This window comes from Spermophilus citellus, assembly GCF_964194105.1.
Source record: "Spermophilus citellus genome assembly, chromosome: 4".
NCBI classification, from domain to species: Eukaryota; Metazoa; Chordata; class Mammalia; order Rodentia; family Sciuridae; genus Spermophilus; species Spermophilus citellus.
Window position 1 is genome coordinate 106734218 of NC_138185.1, and position 26486 is coordinate 106760703.

At 42.9% G+C, this 26486-nt stretch overlaps 1 protein-coding gene across 3 annotated transcripts in view; it reads right to left on the reverse strand.

Moving 5' to 3' along the window:
• The window catches only part of SCAMP5 (secretory carrier membrane protein 5), a 73352-nt gene that overhangs the window by 12404 nt on the left and 34462 nt on the right, over positions 1-26486 (reverse strand). Inside the window, exons 2-3 of one of the 3 annotated variants that reach the window (XM_081291566.1) lie at positions 9729-10034; positions 9284-9487 (exon numbers count right to left, since the gene is read on the reverse strand). The exons of 1 other annotated variant lie outside the window; for it this stretch is intronic. The gene's annotated coding sequence lies outside the window, so the exon portion shown is untranslated. The remainder of the gene's footprint in view (positions 1-9283; positions 9488-9728; positions 10035-26486) is intronic. One more of the 3 variants, XM_081291565.1, reaches the window with a different exon arrangement.

A 26486-nucleotide genomic window follows, 5' to 3' on the forward strand; every position in this document is an offset into this window, starting at 1 on the left:
AGTGGTTAGGTGCCCCTGGGTTCAATTCCTGGTACAAAAAAAAAAAAGCAAAGTACAAAAAAGTATAAATAGAATGCTACTCCTTATGTGCAAAAGAAGGGGAAGTAAGAACATGCACATGAATTTGCTTAGTTTGGGGAAAAAATACAGGAAGAACAAACAAAAAGTAATGAAATAGTCACTTACACGATGGAAGGGCTAGGACCTTGAGAGAGACTTTTTTTTTTTTAATTTTTAATATTTATTTTTCAGTTCTCAGCGGATACAACATCTTTGTTTGTATGTGGTGCTGAGGATCGAACCCGGGCCGCACGCATGCCAGGCGAGCTCGCTACCACTTGAGCCACATCCCCAGCCCCGAGACTTTTTTTTTTTTTTAAATGGTACTACTGGTACTAGAGATTGAACCCAGGGTCTCACACTTGTTTGGCAAGTGCTCTATCACTAAGCTAACAACCCCAGCTCCTAGAGAGACTTCTTTGGGTAAAGTTTTTTATATACTTTTGTATATACAAAGACTTGCATATTCAAAAACAAGCCAGAAAGAAAGCAAACTCTAAAACTGAAACAAACATAAATAAATGAAGCTATGTGTATATTAAATTGGTAACATTCATAGAAAAAGTAATTTGCCTAGTATCTTTGGATCATAGTACTCTGTGTTCTCTTAAAAAGATATACCTCAAGGACAAAATAACTGGAAAGAAATCTTGAATTTTAGCAGAGCATGGTGGTGCATGTCTATAATCCCTTTTTGGGAGGCTGAAGCAGAAAGATCACAAGTTCAAGGCTGGCCTTAGCAATTTAGCAAGACCCTGTCTCAAAATAAAAAATGAAAAGGTCTGGAGATATAGCTCAGTGGCATGTGCCCCTGGATTCAATTCCCAGTACCTCAGAAAAAAAAAGAAAGAGGAAAAAGAAATCTTGAATTTTAGCAGGCTTACTGTTACTGTTGGTCCTGTTGTGATTTTGAAGCTTTGTCATATGCACTCTAACAGAGAGTCAATAAGTTAAGGTGTTGATGGAGGGAACACAGGCTCTTCCTGTTAGAGTATGATAGAGCTCTGTAGTAGCTGGATTTTAACTCATCATTTTAAAAATATGTATGGCTGGCCCCAAACTAGGACAGGAAATGTCCTACAAGGTCAGAATGGAACATACTGTGGTACCAAAAATAATAAGAAACCACTCAACAACTAATGAGGCATGTCAAAGGGACACAGGAACCACCCTGAAGGGGCTATGACCTACCAAATTTGGGACTATTAGAATATCAAAAAATAAAATGAGCTAGAAGCTGTGGCACATGCCTGTATTCTCAGCAATTATGCTGAGAATATTTTGGAGGCTAAGGCAAGAGGATCACAAGTTCCAGGCCAGCCTGAAAATTTAGGAAGACTGTCTCAAAATAAGAAAATGAAGCTGGTGTGGTGGTACACGCCTATAATCCCAGTGGCTCGGGAGGTTGAGACAGGAGGATCGTAAGTTCAAGGCAGCCTCAGCAAAAAAGTGAGGTGCTAAACAACTCAGTGAGACCCTATCTCCAAATAAAATACAAAAAATAGGACCAGGGATGTCACTCAGTGGTCGAGTGCCCCTAAACTCAATCCCAAGTACCCCTGTCCCCTCCCCCACAAAAAGAGAGAGAGAGATGGAAGAAGTAAGAAGCAAAAGGTCTTTGCAGAACACAGCCATAAATGAAGGAGTGACAGAATGAGAAAAATCTCCCAGTTTCACAATCATTAATGCAATAGCTAATTCAGGCAAACAACATCAGTAGCCTCTAAAACCACTAGTTGAAAGACAGTTGAAGAGGAGAGTCATGAGGTCTTAGAGGAATGATTAGCCCTAACATGACTTAATAATTACATAGGTGCTACCATCTAGATATGAATTGTCCCCCAAAAGCTCCTGTGTTAATGCAGAAATGTTCAGAGGTGAAATGACTGGTCTGTGGGAGCTGTAACCTAATCAGTCCACCCTAGTTTGAATGAACTAGATGGTAACTGTAAATAGGTGGGGCATAGCTGGAGAAGGTGGGTCACTGGGTGAGATTCATCTAGAAGGGTTCATCTTCCCTGCTGCCCCTTCCCCTTCCTCTCTGCTTCCAGGCCACCATGAATAGAGCACCTTTTCTCCACCATGATAATCTACCTCACCTTGGGCCCAGAGCAATGGACTCAACCTACCACATACTAAACCTCTGAAATGTGAGCCAAAATAAACTTTTCCCCCTCTAAGTTGTTCTGTGTGTATGTGGTGCTGGGGATTGAAACCAGGGCCTTGTGCATGCAAGGCAAACACTCTACCAACTGAACTATATCCCCAGCTCTCTAAGTTGTTCTAATTGGGTATTTTGGTCACATCAACAAAAAGCTGACTGACTCAAAAGGAGAAAAGTCATTTTTACCCTGAAGGAAAGTTCACAGATGCCACCATAACCAAGTATAAATTTTACCAATAATGTCAATGACAATGCTGGGCACGGTGGCTCATGCCTGTAATCCCAGCGGCTTGGGAGGCTGAGACAGGAAGATCATGAGTTCAAAGCTAGCCTCAGCAATGGCAAAGCACTAAGCAACTCAGTGAGACCCTGTCTCTAAATAAAATACAAAATAGGGCTGGAGATGCGGTTCAGTGCCCCTGAATTCAATCTCTGGTACCAAAAAGAAAAAAAAAAAGTGTCAGTGACAACAAAGTGACATTATTGCCTCCCAGTGTTATCCATGGAGAAGGGCATGTAATATTCCTGCCACAAAATGCTTGATCTGACACCAACCATGAGAAATAATCACACACATCCAAGTTGTGAAGCAGTCTAAAAACTGATCTACACTATTTAAAAATGCCAACATCCTAAAAGACAAGAAAAAAAGAAAAAGATGAGTGATTTCTCTAAACTATAGGAGAATAAAGGCAAATAACTACAAAAAGCAAAGTGTATGTAGGACCTGGGTTTGTGGCTCAGTGGTAAGGCACTTGCCTAGCATGTGTAAGGCAGTGGGTTCTATTCTCAGCACCATATATAAATAAATGAACAAAATAAAGACCCATCAATGTCTAAAAAAAATACTTAAAAAAAAAGCAATGTGTAAACCTTGATTGGGTTGTGCTTCAAGGGGAAGACCTTTAACAAACATCACTGGGATAATGGAAGAAACACAAATATGGACTCTAAACTAGATAATATTATTCTATTGATATTACATTTCTTGGGTGTGATAATGGTATTAAGGTTATATTAAAAATGTTGTTAGAGGGCTGGGGATGTGGCTCAAGCGGTAGCGCGCTCGCCTGGCATGCGTGCGGCCCGGGTTCGATCCTCAGCACCACATACCAACAAAGATGTTGTGTCCGCCAAATACTAAAAAATAAATATTAAAATTCTCTCTCTCACTCTCTCTCCTCTCTCACTCTCTCTAAAAAAAAAAAAAGAAATATTTAAAAAAATAAAAAAAATAAAAACGTTGTTAGAATGTTCTTAGAAAATATGTAATGCTGGGATTGTGGCTCAGTGGCAGAGCACTTGCCTCACACGTATGAGGCACTGGGTTCGATCCTCAGCACCACATTTAAAAAAATAAATAAATAAAATAAAGGTTCTACAAAAACAAGAGATATTTTATCCATCTACAACTTTTTAAATATTTTTTAAAACTATGTACTCTAGTATTTAGAGTTACAGTGTTATATCTGAAAATTGTTTTAAACAGTACAGGAAAAAAAATGATGAATGGCTAGATATTGACAGAATCAAAGCAAAGGTAGCAAACACAATTGGTGAATCTGGGTGAAGGTACACGGATACCCCTTATTCCTTTGACTTCACACAGTTCGTTTGTTTTGCAGTACTGGAATTAAACCCAGGAGTGCTTTACCACTGAGCTACATCCTCTGCTCTTTTACTTTTCATTTTGAGACAGGGGCTTGCTAAATTGCCCAGGCTGGCCTGAACTTGCCATCTTCAGCCTCTAAGTTGCTGGGATTACAATCAAGCAACACCTACCTGGCTTGGATGCTGGATTTTAAAAATCACAGGTATTAAAGAATATTTTTGGGACACCTAGAGAAGTTTGAACATACACTCATTTCTTGGTAAATACTACAGTTCAATGCAAAACTTCTTGGGTATTGTGGTTATGTAGCAAAATGTCTTTGTTCTTAGGAGATAATGAAGTATTTAGAACTGTGTGGTCCACAACTTACTTTCAAATAGTTCTACAAAAACAAAAATTCATATGTACATATAAAGTTGTTGCCAAATGTTAACAACTGATGAATCTAGGTGAAGGGTATACTGAAGCTCACTGCACTAGTCTTTAAACTTTTCTGTAGCTTTGACATTTTTCTAATAAGAATTGGCCAAGGAAAGAGGGTCAGGAAAGCAGGCGGGAATGCCAGAAGAGCAATGGCATAGCACATTCAAGAACAGAAGAAGGCAGAATTGTTGTTAGAATGTTCTTTTTTTTTTATTATTTTTATTTTTTAAAGAGAGAGTGAGAGAGGAGAGAGAGAGAGAGAGAGAGAGAGAGAAGAGAATTTTTAATATTTATTTTTTAGTTCTCGGCGGACACAACATCTTTGTTGGTATGTGGTGCTGAGGATGGAACCCGGGCCGCACGCATACCAGGCGAGCGCGCTACTGCTTGAGCCACATCCCCAGCCCTAGAATGTTCTTAGAAAATATGTAATGCTGGGATTGTGGCTCAGTGGCAGAGTGCTTGCCAATAAAGCTTGAAGTGGAGGGAGGGATGGAAAGGGAATACAGGGTTGAAAAGTGAATCGGCCAGGCCATGAGCAGGTTTTGCATTTACCCTGAGAGGCTGGGAGCCACTGAAGGATTCTCTTCTTAAAAAACAAACAAACCAAAAAAAAAAAAAAAAAAAAAAATCATACATATATATGTAAAAAATACAATTACATATATGGCCTCAAAGTGGGTTTTTGTTTGTTTCATTTTGTTTTGTTGTGATACTGGAGATCAAACCCATTGCCTCACACAGGCTAAGCAAGTGTTTTATCACGGAGCTCTAATTCCTTCAACCCTGGTTGTTTTTTATTGTTGTTATTATTGTTTTTCTTTTTCTTTTTTTCTTTTTTTTTTTTTTTTTTTTTTTTTGGAATTAAACTCAAGGGCACTCAACCACTGAGCCACATCCCCAGCCCTATTTTGTATTTTATTTAGAGACAGGGTCTCACTGAGTTGCTTAGAGCCTCACCATTGCTGAGGCTGGCTCTGAATTGGCAATCCTCCTGCCTCAGCCTCCCAAAACACTGGGATTACATATGTGCCCACCACACCCAGCTTGTTTTTCATTTTTTATACATATAAACATACATGACAGAAATGAGATTATTCTACATATGTTCTTTTACTACCTGTTATTTTCCATTCAATTATAGCCTATGGAAATTTTTCATGTCAATGAATACAGATCTGTGAGGCTGGGGTTGTGGCTCAGCAGTAGAGTGCTTGCCTAGCACATGCGAGGTGCTAGGTTCGATACTCAGAACCACATTAATTAATTAATTAATTAAAGGTATTTAAGAATTTTTTTAAATTTTTTAAAAATGAATACAGATCTATCTCAATCTTTGTGACTGGTCAACTGGGTCAACAATGTCCATGGCCATAGAGCAGTCACAGGCTGATTTGGTAATTAGAAGGTCATGGAAGGGAAGTAGTGGGGTAGAAGTCAGACAACCAAGAAATTAGGAATCTATGAAGGAGAAAAAGAAGGAACAAATCTAGTAGACTAACCTTTCAAAAGCTTGGCTGACTTTTTTTTCTGTTTCTGTTTGTTTTGTTCTTCAGAGGTACTGGGAATTGAACCCCAGGGCACTTTACTACTGAGCTACATCCCCAGCCCTTCCTTATTATGAGACAGGGTCTCACTAAGTTACCCAGTCCAACCTTGAACTTGAAATCTTCCTGCCTCAGCCTCCCTAGTTACTGGAATTATAGTGTGCACCACTTTACCTGGTTTGGCTGAAATTAAAAAATATATATATATATATCAGTGACAGCACTAAAAGACAAGACACCAAAAGATTAATAGTAGTTGTCCCTTAATTAGGAGATGTTATTTTAAAAATTAGATGTTATTTTCTTTCTTTTTCTTTTTCTTTTTTCCTAAATATTCTACAATGGTCATATATCCCTTTTGTGGCAGCAGCTGAACACAGGGTTGGAAAGGTCTTCTCCAGGACAGGACAGGAGATGAGCATATCTATAAGCAGGGAAGCAGGTACTGAAGAAAACACTGTAGAGGCTAAGATACCATAGAGAGGAGAAAAAAGTGATGGGCAGTGATATCTTGGGAGACATGCAGGGTCAACATTCATTGCACCAAGTGGAGGCATTGGATAGGACTCTTCTACCGGGATTCAAGAAAAGTGAGGAAACATAGGTGGTGGTTCTACCTCCCCCACACACCCAGACCATCCTCTATATGAGTAAAGGGCTTTGGGAAAGTAGTCCAGCTACTGGACTGGAGAGAAGATGGAACACATGGAGAAGAGTTTCCACAGGTGATGGAGGGAAAACTGAGCCTCAAGACCCTGCTAGAAGCAGAACCAGACTGCCCTGGTCTGTGATGGTCTCCAGAATCACTCTACATTCTCAGTATAGAATCCAGAATTAGGAGTCTAGTTCTGAGATGGGGCACACAGGCAAAGTGGCAAAGTAGCTGAGAACATGGAGTCCTGGAGGGATGCCAAGGGTGTTCTCATGACAGAGAAAATGGAGGTATCAGAGAACTGGAGGTTTTCTTGAGGTCACCAAGTCAGTAAACAGATATAAACTGTGGTAGAAAAGGAGTTTAAGATTGCAGAGGTGGCCAAAGGCCAATGATGCCCAGACTCATGTGTGGCTTGTAGAAAGGGTGGCTAAAGGAGGTATTCCTGCCTCCTCTGAGAGAGTGAATTGGATGAAGAGTAGGAGACTGCAGTATAGCACTAAAATTCTCCAGGAAAACAAAAAGAAACAGAGGGAGGGAAAGTATTAACTAGAGTTGAGGAGCCTCAAAGGAAGCTGCTTCCCTAACCCTGGTTCCAACCTGGACCCAGGCTGTCTTTCAGAAGTGAGTTCAGTTAGAGAAATCAGTGCAGCAACAGATACAGAGAAGTCAGCTATTGAGTGCTGCAAAGTATGTGTGATTTGGAACAGAAGCCAGAGCCTAAGAAAAAGCTGCCTGGTTTGTATACAAAGGTTGGAACAGAGAGGATTTAAGATTTCAGAGGACAGTAGGAGACTGGAGTTACAAAAATGGAAGACTACAAGATTCTTTACCTTTATGTCAGGTCTAGCCTTTCACTTGGGGAGGGATATAACAAGGAGGTAAGAGGAATCTCTGGCTTTTACACTTAAAGTTCATAGAACTGCAATTAGGAGAAGCAAAATTGTGTTCCTCAGTTAAAGGATCTCAGCTTGGTGCAGTAGCACAAACCTATATATAATACCAGTTTAGTTTAGGCTTAGGCTTCCAGTTTACCAGCATGAACTTCTTATTCCTGGCACAGATATGGTTATTTTCTCTTTCCTCAGATCCTATCTGTTGAGATGGAAGTTTACCCCTCCTGCTCTACTTCTGGTCTCTATCATATTACCAGTCCCCTCTCTATTCCTGATATCCCAGAACTATGAATCATCCTCAGAAAACAGCACTTTCCTGGCCATGTTATCACTGTCCCACTGATGATTCTTCATTAGCCTCCTACAGATCCTGTGTCTGGCACTCAAGGCATTTTGCCAATCAGCTGCCACCCTGTGCTTCTCTACCAAAGGCTGACCTGCTTCCTACACAACCAGCTTTGTGCAAATCATGTCTAGCCACTAGTCTGTTTCCAGTGCCCCTAATCCAGTAGCCCTCTCACCTCCTCTAAGTATTACCATCTTCTCACATCCCACCTCTTCTGGGAAGCTTTTCCAGACATCCCTGCTCTGCAACCCACTGCAAAAATTTTGTGCTCAGTCATCAAACACTAAGTGGTTACTCATTCTCATCTAATCTCTTCCTCAATCCCTCACAGATAGAATTTCTAAGAAGGACCTGCACAGAGCACAGTCAATTCATATTTAGTTCTTGCCTAAGACTTGGACATCTTCCCAAAAGGTGGGATGGGAAAATTGATGCTCTCCCCCAAACAGGCTAGGGCCACAACTTCTGTCAGCCCTTTGTATCACAACTTTCCCCAGGAAACCTTCAGACTCCAGGCTGGCAGCAGGACAGGAAATGCAGCCTGCAGAGGGAGGGGGGCCAGACAGGCAGAAGGAAGAGGAGGAAGAACGGGGAGGCTGCTCTAAACTAGAACAAAGTGCATCCTCAAGGGAGCATGATACTTAGTCCTATTATTTCAAAAAGGTAGGGGCAGATAGATGTCCAGAGAGGGAAGAAATCAACTTGTTCAGCCATGGCCAACCAGGGAAAGAAATAGCCAAAGAGCCCAAGGCCCCTATACAGAGCTCCCCTCCCAGAACCCCACTAACTCATTCCTGAGTTTTACTAAACCTAAGACCCTCTTTCTGTGACCTATTCAGCGGAGATGGTCCTCTCTCAGCAGTGGAGACTTTGCCCTCAGGCTCATCAATCTCACAGGGAACCTAAACTAGCAACCCTGTGTGTAACCCCAAACAAAAGCTCTCTGCCAATCATGTACCTACTGGAATCATCTCCCTCTTTCACAGTCCTAACCTATGGAGGCAGAATGAGTTGAGCACAGGTTGCAAAATTCTCCAGACTTCCTCACCCCATGGGCTGTCACATGGCTGGGATAATGGATAGGGAGGAGGGCCAGACTTCACTCCCACCTCTATGCTTTGCCCATACCATCTCCCCTAGGATGCTCTCTCCGTTTAAATCTCACCTCCTCCAGAAAGTCTCCTATTCACTGGCTCTTGCCTCCCTCCCCACCCCCCTCTCCCTGTGTCCATGGGAAAGTCTGCCAGGCCCTCCTTGATCTCCCCATGAGAAAGCCGGGACATAACCCGTTTAAATCTGTGATGGCCAATTTTCAGACCCAACCTCTAGAATTTGGTTCCCACCATCCCAAATCAGTAGCTCCCCCAGGGAGGGTCAATGGTTGGTTCACAAACACCTCTCCTCCTTCCTCATATCAACTCCTGACAGCATTGGAAAGAGCTACCTCCATGGCCCCAACTCATTACCCAAATCTATTGTGGAGTCCAGGCCCGAGCCAATGCTCCCATCCCCCTCCTCCCAACCCTAAGGTAGCTCACATTCGCTGTTCAAAGGTCGACAAGGGTGGATACAACTTAGATCACCTGCAGGTGCCTGTTGTGACGAAGGGCTCAAGGAAGGCCACAGGCACCAGCTTCTAGTCGCCCCAATCCCCAGCTGCATGCGCCATCCCCAGGAGGAGGAGGCCGGTTTCCAGGGAACGCCAGGTGGGGTTGAGGGGGATGGAGGGCCCAAGGCTCAGGCTCCAGAATCCAAGGGTCTGACGTCACCCAAATCTCTGGTTCCCTCTGCGGGAACAGAAGATGGGGCTGGTAGGAGCTGGAGGAACCTGGGGTCGCCTAAAGCACTCTTCCCTAGCTCCAAACAAGAAGGTCACCTCGACTTTCCACCTCTGCAGAAGCTCGGCCTGCCCCCCGTATCCAAAGGTGAGGTGTGGGGGGTATAAAGCTGGAGTCGGTGACCCTCCTTCCATTCGGCTCCCAGTTTCCCCGCAAAGCCCTCCTCCCAGCCTTCAGGCCCAGAACTCACCCGCTGCAGCCGCTCAGCTGCAGAAAGGCCGCTGCCCTAAGCTGCGAAGCACCCGAGGGATGCGGCGCGGAGCCGGCCGCAAGCGGCGCGGAGGCTGGGGGCGGGAGCGCGCGCGCGCGCCAGGGGCTGGTTCCTCGCGCGCCCGCACGGACAGCCTGCTGCAGCCGCTCTCGCGAGACTTCCGATCCACATTTAAGGCTTCTCCTGCGCTCGCGAGAAGGAAGGCGCGGTCACCTCCGCACCTTCCAAGAGCTGTCCGAGGTGCTAGTTTCCGGGCCCTGGCCGGGTCAGGTGGTCTGCAGGCACCTAAGGGACAAGAGCAAGGCGAGTACGCGCAAGAAAATGACCTTGAGATGGGAGCCTGGCATCAGCAGCCAGTGCCTCAGCTTTCAAATCTGTAAACTGGGAAGAATAACCTCCCATGCTGATCCCAAAGGCCTCGAAGACATGCCAGGAAGGAGGATTAAAAAAAAAAAAAACTTTGAGAACAAGAGAGTATGGTGACTGATGAAGTTCCTCAGAGCCAAAGGCTCAGAGTGACATAAGAGACAGAGATGAGACATAGATATGGATATATGGACCACGGAAAGACAGATGAGAGACAAGCCATGAATATAGGAAAAGAAACATAGGGAGACAAGACATGAGAGAAAAGAGACATGAAAAAATAAGACAGGAGGTATGATGAAATGAGAAAGAAACCAGAAATAAAAACAGATAACCTACACAAAGGAATAGGAAAAAAGGGAGAGGCTTAGAAAAAGAAACAGAAGCCTGACATGGTAGCACAGACCTGTAATCCCAGGGACTTGGGAGACTGACGCAGGAGGACTGCAAATTCAAGGCCAGCCTCTGCAATTTAGCAAGACTCCATCTCAAAAATATAAAATAGAATCACTGGGCTCAGTTGGGCAAGCCTGTAATCCCAGCAGCTCAGGAGGCTGAGGCAGGTAAGTGAGGGCTAGGTGAGGAGGATGGTGAGTTCAAAGCCAGCTTCAGCAACTTTTCAAGGCCCTGAGCAACTCAGCGAGACCCTGTCTCTAAATAATATATAAAAAGGACTAGGGATGAGGCTCAGTGGTTAAGTGCCCTGGGGTTCACTCCCTAGTACCTAAATAAATAAACAGGGCTATGGGTGTAGCTCTGTGCTAAAGCACACCTGGGTTAAGTCCCCAGTGGCCAGGTGGAGGGGCACACAGAAATATGCAGAAATGAACACCAAAAGAGAATAGAGACCAGGATAAATGCTTTAAAATTCTAAATTTGGAGAGTTGAGAGAGTCCATTTGGCGAAATGGGGCTGGGAATGGAAGACAGGCTTTTATTGTGAGTGATGTTTACATAGTAAATCTACTGTGGGATCTCCACAGCCAGGGCCATTCTCTGTCCTGCCAGCCAATTGCTCTCCCCCACACAGTACCCGCCACCTCCCACCCCTCACCCACACCATCCTGGGCCTGGAAGGAGGACTTAGAGGGTGGGAGACACTGCAGGGATTCTTTGCCCAGAATAAGAGTCCATTGTCTGGCTCCAGCCTGCCAGGAATGGGGCCTCACTCCCACAGCTGGGATGACAAGGAGAGGGAGTGAAGAAAGGCAGCCAAGAACTAGAGCCAGAGAGGGAAGAAGGGAGGGAGGTTCAGGGATGGGAGGGGCTAAACAGGAAGCAATATCCACCACTAGTCCAACCATAAAGGAAGAGTTCAGGTTTATAAGCAGGACAACTGAGTACTCTGTTGGTCCTGTCCCTGGAGGCACCCACATACATGGTCACTGCCCTTTATCCCTGAAATAATGCAATTTTGGGATGATTTACAGAGCTGTGGGAAGGAGCCAATGAGATGACAAATGGGAACCTGCAGAGATGATAACACATGGCTCCTACAGGAAAGATATGGAGAGTCCGTCTGGGCCTCAAGAAAGATATAAGGATATAAGCCTTCATGAGAAGGCTTTGAGGCCCATATTCCACCATATTCCACTCCAGAATCCACATGGAATTATAAGAGATAACTGATGGCTAATGTGGATCCTATAGGGAAAATGTTGAAGTTTTCATCTGATGACCACATACAGCTTTTCACAACTGGAAGAATTGGAAGGGCTCCTATTTGGCCATAAAACTAACAATGATGAGATAGGAAGAATAGCCAGGTCTGAAGTCAGAAGCATGTCTTTGTCCCAAGGGATTGTACCCTCTATATTTATGTTAACGGAAGGGAACAATGCTGTTAGTAGTGACAGTTATTTAAACAAGCTTTTATTCAACAGGCATTTGCTGAACATCTACTATGAGAAGCAGTACAGTGCAGTGGTTATGAACATGGGGCAAGAAGGCAGACTGCCTGCAGCATAAATTGGAGCCAGGTGCTCATTCTCACTGAACCTTAGCTTTCCACATATGAAAACTAAGGAGCCCTTTTTGTCTTTAGGATTCCTATGAGAAGAAAATGAATAAAGGCACTAGATGTGTGTAACACATGGAATGGTGCCTGGGACATAATAGATGTTTAATGGATGCCAGGCACTGGATACATGTCTTTCTCATGGTAGAAGGCAGGAGTGAGAGAGCCTGAACTCAAATTGGCTCAGATATAGAGACTATCACATCTGTTAGTCAAAGCATGTCAAAAGATTAAAGCCCAAATTAAGCCAGGCATAGTGATGCATGCTTATAGTTCCAGCTACTCAGGGAGCTGAAGGAGAAGAATTACAAGTTCAAGTCCTGCCTTGGCAATTTAGCAAAACCCTGTCTCAAAGTAAAATGGTAGAGCATGTGCCTACCATGTGCAAGACCCTCTGTTCAATCTCCAGTTCCACCAAAAATAGAAGAAAAAAAAAGGGTTAAGTCTAAGATTAGCGCTTGGAGACAGGGAGAAAAGTTCCCCTCCTCCTGCCATGGGTTGTCAAGGAAAGTCATAATACAAATGGTGGCAATGTTTAATCCCATTGCAAGGAGGGGCAAGTAACTGGGAAAAATAATCAATCATCCACAGTAGTAATTCTAGCCTGTTTGTCTTTTCCTGCCCAACCATGGCTAAATGAGGCATGTCCATCCAAGGGTTTCTGGGAGAAGACCAGCTTTTACTGAACCTTTGCTACATTGGAGTGAGAAGTTTAACCTCATGACTTTTGTATGAAGTAACTGCTATTATCTCCATTTGTAGATGAGACAAGTGATCAGATAGGTACAATGATCTTTCCAGGGAAATAAAGTGGATGTATCTAAGATTGGAAGATCTGGTACCTTTAGGCTGGATTTCCCCAAGGCAAACACTGTGATAAGGATGTAAGTACAAATAGCTACACCCCCAGCCATTTTATTTTTTTTATTTATTTATTTTGTACTGCAGATTGAACCCAGGGCACTTAGCCACTGAGCCACATCCCTATCCCTTTTTATTTCTCATTTTGAGACAGGGTATCACTAGGTTGCTTACAACCTCAAAAAATTGCTGAAGCTGGCTTCAAACCTTCGATCCTCCTATTTGAGAGATGCTCCCAGGAAGCACTAGTAGGGGAATAGGAAGAGTGAAACAAAGAAAGGAAGAAACTGTGGCCTGGTCTTTCAGAGAAACTTTGGGACAATGCAGAAAACAGTGCAGGCATCCCGCTGAAGGAGCAAGGAGACTGATGGGCTTTTGTTTGTTTTGTTTTTGTTTTTGTTTTTTGGTACTGAGGATTGAATATAGGGGCACTTCGCCACTAAGCTACTTTCCCAATCTTTTTTTATTTTATTGTATTCTTTAAAATTTGAGACAGGGTCTCACTAAGTTGCTGAAGCTGGCCTTGAACTTGTTATCTTCCTGATTCAGACTCCTGAGTCGCTGGGATTACCGGCGTATGCCACCATGCCCATCTAAGGTTTCATTATTAATTGATGGCTGCTCCTAGCACTTCTGAGCAAAGAATGCTCTCAATCAGCAAATTCCAGAGGCTTGCAGTAAAACCGTCAGGAATGGCTTAGAGTTTGGGTAAGGCAGTATATGGTAGTATCTACTACAGCCAAGATCTAAATGCAAGTCTGTCCGGCTCCTGAGTCACATCATGCTGCTTCCAGCATGCTGTTAGTCCTGTGGAATTTTACATTATGGAATTTCTTTTCTTAACAGAGAGCCGCCTGCTCTCCCCAAGCCCCTCTGTGACACAGTCTTGTGAAATGCTAATTTCCTGATGCTTAATATGCATGCCTGATTGCATAGAACCCAGCATACGGTGGCAAATATTTCAGCTGCAGAACCATGGCAATGTCAGATTATTTCATCCAGCTCCTTCACTACTCAGGTGGGCAACCCTGACTCTTAGAGACCCACCCTAGATCTCCCTGAACATACATGTCCTTTCCACACTGCTCCCCACTGCTTACTCCCTGTATTTGTCCTCTCTCCTCAACCAGACTGAAGCTCCCCAAGGCAACTCACAGAATTCAAGAAAGTATTTGCAAATCATATCTAATAACAGATTTGAATCTGGAAGACATGAGTCATTTTTACAACTCAATTATAAAAGGTAAACTATCCACTTTATTTATTTATTTTGTGTTTATTTTTTGGTACTGACAATTGAACCACTACTACTACCACTAAACTACATTCCCAGCCCTTTTGATTTTGAGATAGTGTCTCACTAAATTGCTGAGGCTGGCTTTGAACTTCTGACACTCCTGTCTCAGCCTCACAAATCACCAGGGATTAAAGGAAAATGCCACCACACCCACCTGGCAAAAATCCACTTTAAAATGGGCAAATAATCTGAATAGAAATGTCTCCAAAAAAATATACAAATGGTGAAGAAGCACATGAATACACAATTAGTCGTCTGGGAAATGCAAAACAAAGCCACAGTGAGATTCAACTTCACATTCACTAGAATGACTATAATCAAAAAGACAGATAACTACTGGTGAGGAAATGGGGCAATCAGAATTCATACACTGCTGGTGGGAATGTAAAATGGTGCAGCCACTTTGGAAAACAGTTTGGCAGTTCCTCAGCTTTTTTTTTCCCCCTCTTCCCTGTACTGAACCCAGGGACACTCTGCCACTGAGCTACACTCCCAGCCATTTTATTTTTATTATTTATTTATTTTGTACTGGAGAATGAACCCAGGAGCACTTAGCCACTGAGCCACATCCCTAGCCCTTTTTATTTTTCATTTTGAGACAGGGTATCACTAGGTTGCTTACAACCTCAAAAAATTGCTGAGGCTGGCTTCAAACCTGCGATCCTCCTGCCTCAGCCTCCTGAGCCACTGGGCCTTTTAAGTATTTTATTTAAAGACAGGGTCTCGCTGAGTTGATTAGCACCTTGCTAAGTTGCTAAGGCTGGCTTTGAACTCCTAATCTTCCTGCCTCAGCCTCCCAGACTGCTGGGATCACAGGCATGCACCACCATGCCTCACTTTGTTTTTATTTTGAAACAGGATCTCACTAAATTTCCCAGGCTGTCCTTGAACTTGCAATTCTTAGCCTCAGCATCCCAAGGTGCTGGGATTATAGGCATACATCTCTGTGGCCCACCCCAAATTGTATTAAGATTGAATGTATAGTATGTATGCACTATATGTATATATGTATATTCTGTATGCTGTGCTGGGGATTAAACCCAGGGCCTGGTGCATACTAAGCACATGCTTTACCACTGTTAAACTCCTGGCTCTCTCAATAATGTAAACATAAGTTGCTTTTTTTAATGTTTAGTTTTTAGTTAGTTGGTTGGACACAATACCTTTATTTTATTTATTTTTATGTGGTGCTGAGGATCGAATCTGGGGCCTTGCATGTGCTAGGCGAGTGCTCTACCGTTGAGCCACCACCCCAGCCCCGTAAGTTACCATTTAACCCAGCAATTCTGCTATAGATATACTCAAGAGAAATGAAAACATAGTCATAAAAATACCAATAATATTTATTGCAACTTTATTAATATTTTTTTTCTAGTTCAGGGATCAAACTTAGGCTTCCTACCTGTCAGGCTAGTGCTTTACCACTGAGCTACAGCCCTGGCCTGCAACCTTACAAATAGTAGCTGAAAACTGGGAAAGATGATCAATAAGAGAATGAATTTACAAGTTTTCATATATTCATACAATGGAATATGACTCAACAGTTAAAACAACTGATATATACAACAACATGGATGAATTACAAAAACATGTTGAGCAAAATAAGCCAGACCAAAAATAAATAAATAAAACTGAAGCTGTGTTACATATTTGTCATCCTAGCTACTCAGGAAGCTGAGGCAGAAGAATTGTTTGAGCCCAGGAGTTCCAGGACAGCCTGAGCAACATAGCAACACCCGTCTCAAAACAACAACAAAAAAATTACTGTTTTACACCTCTTATATGAAGTTTGGGAACAGGAAATCTAATATGATAGAAGTTAGAATAGTAGTTGCTCTTTGAGAAGGGAGATAGATTGACTGGAAAGGTACAGAAAAAAAATTCCAGGGTCATACAAATATTCTAGATCTTGTTGTAGGTGGTAGTTACAAGGTATATAAAAATTATCAAAGCTCATAAAACTGAAAACTTAAGATATGTGCATTTTATTGTATGTAAATTATAACTCAATAGAGTTCTGTTATCATAAAAGGAGGTGAGGTGCTCTCTGGAGCAGCTCCAGTCTAGAGAACAAGTACCATTCCCACCTTCTTTATCTTGCCATCCATTGGTGGCTCCTATTTCTTTTTTACTAGCAGTGCCTCCAGCGGACCACTTGGGGGCACCCATGTCTGAAGTGTCCAACAATTGCAGCGCTGATTCTCCACCAGCTGGGCTGCTCTGCCTAGCTAGAAGTGCTGGGTGCAGGGCAGCCCTCTGGTCTACATAAAACCCGGCTTCATCACATTTCTTGCTGTCTAGCCAGCAGCTGCGAACATGGAATCCAGAACATTGCCTACTGTTCACTCGTTCACTTAGAACAGGAATCATACAGCCAGTAGTACCCATTCAAACCTACTCCCACAAACTGCAGAGAAAGAAAAATGTCCCCCACAAGTCCCAACCTGGACCTGGGCCTGGGCCTGCCCTAGTGAGCACTAACCTTGAGCATCAGCCAAGCCCCTAGATGCCAAATTCACAGGACACTGTTCCAGTTTTCACTTGCCTGACTGCTTGGTTGCATTGAAAAGCCAGTCTTTTTTTTTTTTTTTTTAACTCAGGGGCACTCAACCACCGACCCACATCCTCAGCCCTATTTTGTATTTTACTTAGAGACAGGATCTCACTGAATTGCTTAGGGCCTCCCTTTTGTGTGCCACTACACCCAGCTCTAAGATTGGCTTTTCAATCGTATGTGGTGGTGCATGTCTGTAATCCCAGTGGCTCCAGAATCTGAGTCAGGGGGATTGTGAGTTCAAAGCCAGCCTCAGCCAAAATCGAGGCCATAAGCAACTCAGCAAGACCCTGTCTCTAAATAAAATACAAAATAGGGCTGGGGAAGTGGGTCCATGGTTAAACAGCCCTGGGTTCAATTCCCAGTACCAAAAAAAAAAAAAAAAAGAGAGCTAATCTTGCTTTTGCCTCCACTGTGTCCCTCCTTCTTATCCTGACACCTTCTGCCCTTGCAACCTTGCCATCTCCACCCTGCCAAATCTGCAGCTACCTCTGAGGTGCCAAAGCTCTGTCTCTAGTCTGAATTCTCTCCTGTACTCCAGCCCTATCCCAACCTGGAACCCAGGTTTTTTCCCTATATCCATACCTCTTCTGTGATCCTGCCATCAAAAATGGCCCTGTCACCTAGCATAGTGGCAGACACCTGTAATATCAACTACTTGGAGGCTGAGGAAGGAGGACACAATTTAGGGAGACCCTGCCTCAAAATATAATAAAAAGGACTGGGGATGTAGCTCAGTGGTAGAGTACTTGCCTAGCATGCACAATGGCACTGGGTTCCATCCTCAGTACCCAGGGGTAGGGGCGGGTATTATCTATCATTGATAATAAGACATTTACATCATGTACCTCCTGATGTACACTTACTTCTATGATATCCTCGCCAGAAATTGCAAAAGCGCAATCTAATCATGATTTTAAAAAATCGGACAAGCCCCAATTGAGGGACATTATACAAAATAGCTGACAAGTACTCTTCAAAAAGACTATCTCAACCCTCAACCACCCAAACCAGATTCTGAGAAGTCAAGTCCTGTCAATTCTGTTCCCCATATCTTTGGAATCAATCCTTATTCCCCAGTGACTAGGAGGGCTGAGGCAGAAAGATTGCAAGTTCAAGGCCAGCCACAGCAATATTACAAGACCCTGTCTCAAAATAAAATAAATAAATAAATAAAAAGAGCTGAGGATGTGGCTCAGTGGCAAAATGCTCCTGGGTTCAATCCCCAGTACAAAAAAATAAATAAATAAATTAATTAATTAATTAATTAAAAAAAATCCTTCTCTTTACATTCCCATATTAATTAACAGATTGGATCATTCTCACCTTTTTTTAGTGCAAAGCTCTTCTCAAAGGTCTTTCCCCACCTGACACTCATCCAACCTGTTCTCCAAGAAGCCATAGAGACCCTAAACATGTCACCCCTCACCCTATTTAGGGCCATCCTGAGACTCCTCACTGCTCATGCAGATATACACACTCTCCTTGATCTGGCTGTTGGCCTTCCTGATCACTTCTTCAGCCTGGTCCTGGCCACTTCTCCAGCCTCACCTTTTGCATACATTGCCCCCGACTCAGGCACTATAGAATTCACATCCTTGCTTTCACCCATACCAAGAACACCCTCTGTTCCCCTCACTTGACTCCCAACCCCATCCCCTGCCCAGAAATTCTTAATTTTCTTAGGAGTAGGGTCCAGAAGACCCTCTCAGGTAGAGGCTGCACTCTCTCTACTACCCTGGTACCATGAGGTCAAAAGGAACGTTCCATGGCCACCACCCTCAGGCATACCATGTCCTGTGTTTCTTGATTTCCCACTCTCTGTCATTCATTGTTTCTGAAGACAGTTTTTCCCTGGATGACTGATTCTTACTTGTCCTGTGAGGGTCCACAGAAGCCTCACTTCTGGATTCCTCCCTGGCCTACCTGGAGGCCTCTGCTCTATCTCAGCTCCTTCCCTCCCTGCCACCCAGTGCTGTGTTGTTACTTAGGACTCCCCACAAGACTGAGTTCAGGGGCAGGAAGGAGAGCTCACACTGGTATCATTCACCATCACACCAATGCCAATCTCAGACAAAGGAGATTGTGACAGAATGGTGTGTTGACAAATATTTATTTAACAACCAGTTCTTCAAGAAAAAATGTATACTGTATCATTAATATATGTGTGCATGTTTATTATAAATTTTGTGAAATAGCCAGGCTCAATGGCACATGCCTATAATTTCAGCAACTCAGGAAGCTGAGGCAGAAGAATGACGAGTTCAAGGCCAGCTTGGGCAACTTAGGGAGACCCTAAGCAACTTAGTGAGACCATGTCTCAAAATACAAAATAAAAAGGTCTGGGGATTTACTACAGTGATGATCACCCCTGAATTCCATTCCCTGTACCAAAAAATAAAAATAAATTCTGCTGATGTAAAGGATTTTAAACACACAATTTACACATAATGCATATTCATCTTTATTGTAAATTCCACATAGTCAATTGATTCTCACAGAATGCTTTCATTATTTTTTTGCTGAATTCTTTGATCCATAGCCAACTTACATTTGCATGTGATGAGTTCACAAAACAATAAATCAAGCTTGTAATTTGTAGTTTCTGCTAATTTCCCAAGTAGAAATACTTCCCCTATAAAGCTAGATGCATTTGTATGTGTCTGTAATCCCAGCTTCTCAGCAGATTGAGACAGAAGTATTATGAATTTGAGCCAGCTTAGACAATTTATCAAGGCCCCCATCTTTTCTTTTTTACCAGGGGTTGAACCCAGGGGCACTCAACCACTGAGCCACACCCCCAGCCCTTTTTTTGCTTTTTATTTAGAGATAGGGTCTCATTGAGTTGCTTAGGACCTTGCTAAATTGCTGAGGCTGTCTTTAAACTTGTGATCCTCCTGCCTCAGTCTCCCGAGATGCTGGGATTACAGGTGTCAAAGACCTCATCCGAAAGAGAGTGGGCAGGAGGAAGGAAGGAACTTCCACCATAGCTGATTTTAGCTAACAGCATGATGTCACTGAATGCAGAGTTTGGCAGAGATGTGCTATACATCATTGTATAGTATCTCCCCATCCAGATGCAAGAAATATGAATAACTTCAAGAGCATGAATAATGGTAAAATGTAGAGCTGGGAGCAGAGCTCAGTTGTTGAGTGTTTGCCTAGCGTGTGTAAAGCCCTGGGTTCAATCTCCAGTACAATATACACAGAAAAAAGAATTAAAATGAGGAAAGTTATTAGAAAGTGATAAGTTTTCAATATCCCTTTGTTTTCATAGACTTTGAATATTTGTTTTAATATAGTTTGTTTAATTGTAAGTTGATATAATTAAATTTTTAATAATAGCTATGTTGAATAATCAGCTCATAAAATTGAACATTTAACAATTGATTCCCAAGAGCCAGCATGTGCTACTGTTAGCAAACCAAGCTTTGGCCCCTGGCCCAAAGTTTGCTCTCCAGAGCAAGTCTTGCTGCCCATCTAAGAGATAGATTCTGAGTTCTCTGGATAACCCAACCTTGGGTGTATGATTCCACTTCAACTCCAATAGACCTTTGTCTCTCCATCAGCCATCATCTGCTTCCCTGGTCTCATCATAGGTCTTGTCATTTCCAGATACTGTTTTGTAAGGGTCCAGCGAAGCGTCGGAGGGAGAGACCACACAAGAGACTGACTTCATGCAATAGGCAGGAGGGGATTTATTGAACCAGCATGCTGGGGCTCAAGGCTCACTCAGGAAGGGAGAGCAGTCCAGAGCCCAGAGCAGAGGTCAAGCAGAGCTTAAGTACACTTTTTGGAGAGGGCGGTGGGCTTTGCATACATCAGAACAAATCATCATGAGGCGCGGGGACATTGAACAACAACTCTGAGACATGATTAGTACATTCATTGACGGGAACAGGCTGGGCAGGGGTGATTGGTCACTTCTAAGTGGGGTACACATTCAAACTGATTGGTTTTAGGGCCTAAAGGACTATGTGACATACTACACAGAATCCCAGGTTATTAGACAACCAGTGGAAACAGTGGAAATATTTACTGGGCAGTTCGGGTATTGTCCTAACAGCTACAGGGATTACAGGTTTTGGGGGTAGCAGAGGAATTTTAACAATACCTAGTCTTTTACTTTTTAACCTAGGCCCTACAGCTTGGAAACTTCACAATGCCCGGTCTCTTACACTTTAACTCAGGCTTTGCGGCTTAGAATCAGTTTAGAAATTTTACCTTTACAGTTTCACCCCAGAATTACATCTTCCACCCTCATTCTGAACTACAGCCTCCTTCTTCTTCCAGTCCTCTCAATATCTCCAAGTATGGCGGTCGACCTTGAAGAACATTTCCTGAGCCCTTGCTTGTCCTTGTTTATCAGCCTCCTCCTGATCCTTGGAAAAAACTGCTATATCAACACTTCAGCTTTTCACCCTGGATGTATAGTAGTAACTTCACAATAAAGCAATTTATATTTACTTTATAATTTCAGTAGAATCCTTCTTATCTGATGAAGTTGAGACAAGAAGTTGGTCAATTAAACAAAAATGTAAGTATAAGAATCGGTGGCCAAGGGGGGAAAAAAAAAAGAATCCGTGGCTGGGTACAGTAGCACATTCCTGTAATCTCACCGGCTCAGGAGGTTGAGACAGGAGGATCTCAAATTCAAAGCCAGCTTCAGCAATAACAAGGCACTAAGCAACTCAGTGAGACCCTAACTCTAAATAAAATACAAAATAGGGCTGGGGATGTGGCTCAATGGTTGAGTGCCCCTGAGTTCAATCCCTGGTACTCTCCCCAAATAAAGAATCAGTGAACTATGGCTCATGCCCATAATCCCAGGGACTCAGGAGGCTTTAGCAGTAGGATCGAAAAATGGAGGCCAGCCTTTAAAACCTAGAAAGACCCTATCTCAAATAATAAAATAAAAAAGAGGCTAGGGATGTATCTCAATGGTAAAGCACCTCTGGGTTCAATCCCCAATACTACAGGGGGAAAAAAGACATTTAAAATTTATATGTATTTTTTAAAAACATTTATTGTTTAGTTTTAGGTGGACACAATATGTTTATTTTATTTTTATGTTGTAAGGGTAAAATTTCTAAGCTGATTCTAAGCTGCAAAAGTCTGAGTTAAAGTGTAAAAGACTAGGGCATTGTAAAGCTTCTAGATTGCAAGGCCTGGGCTAAAAAGTAAACAATTCCCCTGCCATCCCTGGAACCTGTAATGTCTGTAAAGTTGTTAGGACAATGCGAGAGCTGCTCAGTAAATATCTCCATTGATTCCCTGGTTGTTTAATAGCTAAGGGCTCCAGGTAACATGGCACGTACGCATATAGGCCCCAGGACCAATCAGTTTGAATGTGTGCCCCACTTGGAAGTGACCAATCACCCCTGCCCAAACTGTTCCCGCCAATGAATGGACTAATCATGTATCAGAATTGTTGTTCAATGTCCCCGCGCCTCATGATGATTTGTTCTGATGTATGCAAAGCCCACCGCCCTCTCCAAAAAGTGTACTTAAGCTCTGCTTGACCTCTGCTCTGGGCTCTGGGCTGCTCTCCCTTCCTGAGTGAGCACGGGGCCCTAGCGCGCTAGAACGGATCCCTAATAAATCCCCCTTGCCATTGCATGGAGCTAGTCTCGTGTGGTCTCTTTCTCCGACGCTTCGCCGGACCCTTACAATGTGGTGCTGAGGATCAAACCTAGTGCCTCATTCATGCTAGAAGATCACTGAGCCACAACCCCAGTCCTAAGTTATATGTATTTTAAAGTTGATTTGTTAGTTAGAAAAGTAACAACTACGTTCCTGTTGTTGTTTTCTGGTATTGTTATACTGCTGCCTACTTCTGTAGAGCTCAAAATATTTTTAAAAAATATGTATTTGGGCCGGGCATGGTGGTACACACCTGTAATCCCATCTACTCAGGAGGCTGAAACAGAAGTATACCAAGTTTAAGGCTGGCCTCAGCAACTTAGTGAGATCTTGTCTCAAAGTAAAAAATAAAAAGGATTTGGTTTGTAGCTCAGTGGTACAGTAGTAAAGCATCTGTAAATTTAATCCCCAGTACAAAAATGTGTGTGTATGTGTGTGTGTGTGTGTTTGGGTTGGGGAAATATCTAGTGGTAGAGCTCTGTCCTGGATTTGGTCCCCAGCACCAAAATATAAAATAAAACAAAAATAAGGATTACCTGTATTTTTACAATGTTTCAAAACTTAAAATATGCCGCAGTCTGGCTGGGCACAAAATCACGAGCCACCACACACCTTGTAGATTCAAACAGCAACTCTTTATTCTTGAACTCTCACCGGCACTCTACACACAGGTTCTGGGGAAATCCACGTTCTCGGCAAAATCCACACTCTCCACCAGGCTCTGAATCCCAAATACTCTCTGAATCCCACGAGAACTCAAGGGAACTCAAGGCGCCTGAGGCAGCAGGATACACCCTATTCCCAGCAGGGTACACCTTAAACCTGGAACCGCCCTAAACCCAAGGTGCAGGATACTCCCTAAAACCTGATCCGCCCTAAACCTGGATCCGCCCTGGTCCTTGAGCAAGGTCACCTTACTCAAGCATACATGCAATGTCACTGCAAATGACCTGGGTCCAAAGGCAAGCCCATTTCCACAATGGAGAGTCCTTACACTAAGCAACATGGGGTAGGCTGACAAGAAAATTTCAATGTGTCATTCCTACTTGGCAATGGCTCTCAGCAAAAATATATAAATGTGTACTATTTGCTAATTTTTTTTTTAAGACAGGGTCTCACTATGATACCCAGGCTGGACTTGAACTCTTGGGCCCAAATGATCCTCCTACCTCAGTCTCCCAAGTAAATAGGATAACAGGTGCATGCCATAGCACTCAGGCATGCATTGACATTCTGATGTAATACCAAGGATTTTTCTTTGAATATGGGTCTGTTGATTGGAGTTCCATATTTCTTTTCTTGTATAAGAAGACCTATAATTACTAGGTGCAGTGGCACACACCTGTAATCCCAGCAGCTTGGGAGGCTGAGACAGGAGGATTGCAAATTCAAGGCCAGTCTCAGCAACTTAGTGAGTCCCTAAGCAAATTAGCAAGACCCCTTGGGCTGGGGATGTGGCTCAAGCGGTAGCGCGCTCGCCTGGCATGCGTGCGGCCCAGGTTCGATCCTCAGCACCACATACCAACAAAAATGTTGTGTCCGCCGAGAACTAAAAAATAAATATTAAAAATTCTCTCTCTCTCTCTCTCTCTCTCTCTCTCTCTAAAAAAAAAAAAAAAAAAAATTAGCAAGACCCTGTCTCAAAATAACAGATAAAAAAGGCTGAGGATGTAGCTCAATGATAAAGCATGCCTGGATTTAATCCTCAGTACTACACAGGAAGACTTAAAAAAAATTGCTTAGACTTCTATGCTCCATAAAGTGGATAACATCTTTGAGACACTTGCAAAGTAATCTGAGAGCAGACTTTGGGTTTCTAAAGGGTTTTCCCAATCCTTTACATCTCCCCAGGCCAAACTCAACAACTTCTTTTTTCATTTAGTTTTATTTTTAATGTGGTAAAAAAAAAAATAACAAAATTTACCATCTTAAAACCATTTCTAAGTGCACAGTTCAGTATTAACGTATATTCACATTGTTGTACAGAACTTTTTCATTCTGCAAAGCTGAAACTCTGGGGACTGGGGATTTGGCTCTGTAATAAAGCACTTGCCTAGCATGCATAAGGCCCTGGATTTGATCCCAAGCCCTGCAAAACAAACAAATAAAAAACAAAACAAACAAAAGCCCCTGAAACTCTGTACCAATTAACAACTTCCACTTCTCCCCCAGACACTAGTGACCACCATTGTACTTTCTGTGTCTGTGAATTTGACTCTTTTAGGTACCTTATATAAGAAAGAAGAATCAATATTTATCTTTTTGTGAACCGGTGGTTATTGTTTATTTGTTTGTTTTTGTTTTCAGGTTTTGTTTTTTTTTTTTTTTGTAGATGGACACAGTATCTTTATTTATTTATTTTTATGTGGTGCTGGGGATCTCACGCATGCAGGCATGTGCTCTACCACTCAGCCAAAGCCCCAGCCCTTCGGGGGTTTTTTTGATTGTTTGTTTGTTTGTTTTTTTAGTAACTATCTTTCTCAGAATTTTCTAAAGCAGTCAACTTAGTTGTCACAGAAAAAAATCCGATCTCCTTTTGCAGTCATTCCTGTGGTTTAGTTATGGCTTAATTACATTATATAATTATAATTATGAGTAAAACAAGCCAGCCAGGCACAGTGGCACATGTTTGCAATTCAGGCTTCCCAGGAGGCTGAGGATCACAAGTTCAAGGCTGGTCTCGGCAACTAAGTGAGATCCTATCTCAAAATAAAAACAAAAAGGGCTGGGGATGTAGCTAGGTGATAGAGTGCTCCTGGGTTCAATCCCTAGTACCACAAAAGAAAAATAAACACAAACACACACACACACACACACACACACACACACACAAATAAGTGAAACAGATTTGGGAAGGTGTTAGTTGGGTCCTCAGAGATGGAATCCCCAAATGGGAATAAATATGCAAGACATTAGGGAACCATCTCTTAGAAGAAATAGGAAGTTGCTGGGAAAGATATTAGAGATCAATATAGATCTGACATCACCTGAAGGAGGGAGAAAAGGAAGGGAGCTGTATAGGAGCATCTTAGAAAGCAGTGCAGTTCTAAGGAAAGTTCAGCAAGGCCATTAGGGTATCCTCTAGCCACAGTCAGACATTTTCCATCTATCTCCCACTCTGCCTTAGTACTCCAATGGCACTCCATCATTAGTGGGAACAGTCCATGGGAAATGTGGCCTTAGCACAAATGCAGTGATGGATTTTAGAATCAGCCTTGGTTAATTACACTCCCTGCAGTCAGATTTGAGAAGCCATTTTCATGGTTACCACTGGCAGCAAGGACAGCTGATCCTTACTGTATCAAGAATAGATTTAGCTTGGTTACATAGAGTAGAAAATGCAAATAATAATGGTTTGAACAATATGGGTCTTTTTTTCCTCACATAATATGAAATCTAGGAAAAAGTGAGTTGGCTCAGTGACTTTATCCTGCAAGACAGAGGTCTCTGCAATTCTCTTGATATTTCCCTGGGCATTTTGAGATGATGTCTCCACTTCAGACTTCATAGTTGCTTTGTGGGCAGCTGGAAAAAGGAAGGGCATAGGGGAATAGGTGTGCAGGCTAAGTCTACACCCCACTTAATCAGCTTTCCAGCTCTACACAGAAATTTCCATTTATCTCTCATCAGCCTGAACTGTCATCAATTTGGGGGGGAAAAAAAGCTAGAAAATGCCTTTTAACTGAGTGGATTGCCTCTGCCAATAAAATCAGGATAGTATTAGTAAGAAAGAAAGGAAGAATGGATCCTGAGGAGGGTACCAGCAATATCTGCCACACCTGGTGAGCACAAACACACTAGAGAGTGGCCTGCTGCCAAATGAGCATATTGGAGGTGCCTTGGGCTTCCTTTTGTGTGTGGTCTGCAGGAGCAATGGGGACTTGAATTCACCAAATGATGCAGTGTGTAGTGAAGATCGCGAATAACAGGAACTGGGTTATTTTCATTCCATTAGGTAGAATATCAGCTCCACTGAGCAGGAATTGTTTTTGCATTTGTG